The 4,135-nt window shown below is 33.1% G+C and overlaps 1 protein-coding gene across 3 annotated transcripts in view; it reads right to left on the bottom strand.

Annotated features, from left to right (window-relative positions):
* Positions 1-4,135, bottom strand: part of LOC106875623 (solute carrier family 23 member 1) — a 62,677-nt gene that overhangs the window by 30,080 nt on the left and 28,462 nt on the right. The gene's annotated exons all lie outside the window — the stretch shown is intronic.

Here is a 4,135-nt window from a genome sequence, read left to right as displayed (position 1 = left end):
ATATATATATATATATATATATATATATATAAGGCAAATGACTGACAAGTATCAATCCACTACGGCCGTTTCTAACGAGTCCCTTAATTGATTAAGGAGTACATTATATCAAACAAACCATTATGGATACTTTACAATGAAGAAGATTCCGAATAAATTCATATAGCTTAAAATTTAAAAAAAATTCGGAGCCAATATTTCCAACAAGCACGCATGCGCACACACATGTATAAATATATATGGATGTATGCATAATTAGGGTAAAGTCATTAATTAATGCTTTATCAGTGGCCAGCATATACAAAATCCTTAATAAAGGGCGCCTGTACGATAGAAATTGACGTCAGACAACCACAAACCACTTAAGTTATTAATCCGTTTAACAAAAGGCTGTATGTGAGGAAAATTGACGGAAAAGATTTATAAACATATTGTGGATAACTCTATATCTGAAGATTCCATGTTTTGCGATATCAAAATCGCTTTACAATCTCCAGTAAATAAATGAGAAAAACATATACACACCATATATATACAGTCGTACCAGTACGAATATATACATGCAATTCGTATATACATACGAAGTATATATACGTCTATTCTATTCTATTCTATTCTATTCTATTCTATTCTATTCTATTCTAGTATAGTATAGTATAGTATAGTATATATATTTCTAGCGTACAGGCGCTGTCCTTACGGTGCCCGTTATCATAATTATAATCATTCTTTAAGTTTTAATTTAATCCATATGGTCTTTTTCGTATGCTGGCCACTGACAAATCGTTAATTGATAACTTTATCCTAATTATGTATAAATACATATTCATTCACTCCACAAACATGTTTGCTGTGGAATTATTCTGAGTAAATATGCCCATGGCTGAAAGGACTATGACGATTTTACTTAGTATATATACGTGAAATGTGTGTATATATATTCCTATTTATATAACTGTATATCTAATGTATGTATATGTATTTCACATTTACACATTACTGATGATTGTAAAGTGATTTTAAATCGCAAAACATGAAAACTTAAGATTTGTATAAATCATTTCTATCAGTTAGACAGAATAATAAATTAAGGGGTTTGTAGTCGTTTCACTTCTACTTCTAGCGTACAGGTACTGTCCCTCCAGCGCCCTTTATTATAATCATATTTTTATTATAATTATACTTTAGATATATATGTATGTATGTATGTATGTATGTATGTGTATATATCTATACGTATATGAACGCATGCATTCGTATATACCATGTTTGTATGAACTTGAACGCATGCGTTTGTATATACAATTTAATGCCGAAGTACTCTATGACTCATTCTTGTTTGTTTTAAAATATAAATAGCTATCGTCAATTTATACCACAGAATCATCGTGAAAAGAATATACTTTATTCTAACATAATAGAATGATAAAGCAATTGGTAGTTGTACTGTATTAAATTTTCGTTAGTGTGGTAATATATATGTATACAGCCAGGTATATCAGGTGTAAACTATGGCGAGAAAAACAACTGAAGCAACTAACAAGAGAATAAATTCAATGCAATTACGCTACAGATGGAAGGAAAGGAAAAACAACGTTTCGGATTTATGCTTTTCGTCATAAAAAAAGACTAAAGATAAAACTTAAATCTGGAAATAAACATACTGACACCAAACAAATTCTACACCACACTGAGTTGCGTACCTTGTTTACAAGAGACACTGAACTCATCATCACCGATTGGTTCCCATTAGCCTCACACTTAATCCCAGCGCTCCTGCATCTGTAGCACAAAATTCTGACTCGCTTACATTTCCTTAAATCTAAGAATACTCTATCCTACATCGTTCCTGTATGTCTTTCATTTTCTTCAACTGTGGCCACAATTTGGGCGACCTTCTGTTTCATAATTCATTCACACTTCGTAACATCCAACTTGGGTATCTGGTCTACTTCTGCTCCTTTTCCAATAAATGTCGCTTCATTCTGATCATTACGAGCGTAATACTATAAAGTAGTATCTTCTTGTTAGAGGCTGCTTCATCTTACGTCTAACAATTCCATTTGTGCACTGAATGAAAACATTGTGTCGACTGTTTATTAGAAAAAGAAATCGCATGTTGACTGGTTATTTTAGGAAACAGTTCTTAGATGTCCTACAAGCCATGTGATCAGCTTTTTCATTTCTTCAGATAACTCCTATCTGTATTTCATTGTTTTCCTAATTATATGACACATTGAAGCTTCCGTTTCCAGTTCATCGTGAAAAACAATTCAAATTCATAGTATAATGATTATAACTGACTTTCCACTAACCCACTCCACAAATAATTGTTTACTCAAGCACTTGAGTCTTCCCTTCCCCCTACTGATGGATACATGCACTTAAAAACACCGCACCACCTATTTACCACATACCTTCGACGCTACACTGTGACTTCTTTCTCAAACCGCCCATAAGATATCGTATTTTAATACTATCAATGCAGATTTATTCACTGCTATTGCATCCTTACTCAGACTTATGTCTTTTCACCTTTCTGATTCCCTTCTTCCTGTGTCCATGTCATTGCAGTATTTGCTTATCGAATGGCTAAAAGTGGGAAAATGTAAGCTGACAGACGAAACGGACTCAGTTTTGAAGTGTCTAGGATTCGTTTTCTAATAGATTTATTAATTTGTAATTATTTACAGTCGATTGCAGGATCATGAAGAGGGGAATGGATTGAAGATGAGTCATGCAGCTTAATTCATCTACTGCGAAGAAGAAACGGGTACAGGAGTGGCTAAGTGACAACAAAATACTAAGAATGCCTGATTTTAGACTGCCCAATAAAGCTATCATTACATACACATTCCCAAGTAACACATACACATTCTCCACTAGTGTATACAACCATTATTTAACGTAGATTCTCCACTCCATACGTTGTCTCTAATCTTATATTCACACACACTTTAATATCCATTAATCGCACATCCATAGCAACAACTATGATATCTTGCGAAATACACTCAGTTAATCACAACATATTTATTTCGAACTACTTCCGATACACATACTCGTATATAATTTTCTAATGCTTTAATCACAGTTTGCACACAGACATGTTCACATAAACGAACTCCATACGCTATTTAATATCCTTCATTATATCATCCTACAATCATTATATCATTCTACAATGTTTCTACGTTATCATCCCGATTTCCCTTCTTCTATTTTGTTTTCTCTCTTTATTTCTATCTTAACGAAGAACAAACTGACCGATAAGTTAATTTGTATTCCTTCTGTTTCTTAGGTATTTTTGATCTTTTTGTGTTTTCTACCCGAATATATTCAACCCGTTAAGCCGACTATATCCGACTGTATTCCGCACAAAATGCTCTACTTGCTTTTCATTCAAACTGATTAGATTCACCCTCTCACACTTAGCCTACAATGCCATTCCAAAACTAAACAGTCACATCACTGAAATCTTGAAGCTACAACATAATGCATAGTAAATTCAAAACTATATGAATAAATAAGCATTAGATTTGACAGAGTAATGTGAATGCTAAGAGGTTGATTATATGTATCTCTAGATGTCTAACGAATACAGAAAGAAAAACATAAAAGAGTACGCCCAAGAAGGTGAAGGATACAAAAACAGTAGGAAGAATGTAAAATGGAGACTCATTGGAAGAATGTAAAAGAGTGAGGAATTAGATAATTCTAATACTACAAAATAGAGCTACATGGTCTTTCGCTGGAAAATAAGCGCCAATGGTCGAAAAAACGCACGTGCACAGTATATATATATACATACATGCATTCAAGTATACACACACACACACATATATGTATGTACGAATGTACATGTAAGTACAAATAAGCATATATGTGTGTGTTTGTGTGTGTAATGTATGTATGTATGTGTATATATATATATTCAATTTTTTTTCAATTTTTTTTCTCCGTGTTTTTCTCCTTGTTTTCTCCGTATTCTTTCTATTGAAGAGCGTAGCTCGAAACGTTAAAGACTTTCTGTATTCCCGAGCGTCAAACTAATACATCCTTTTGTTGTTTACACCACCCGTCCTCGTCTGTTGTTGTTTTTTTTCGTACATTCTCCCATATATATATATATATA

This window comes from Octopus bimaculoides, chromosome 1 (assembly GCF_001194135.2).
Source record: "Octopus bimaculoides isolate UCB-OBI-ISO-001 chromosome 1, ASM119413v2, whole genome shotgun sequence".
NCBI lineage: Eukaryota > Metazoa > Mollusca > Cephalopoda > Octopoda > Octopodidae > Octopus > Octopus bimaculoides.
This window is presented reverse-complemented; position numbering and strand designations above follow the sequence as displayed.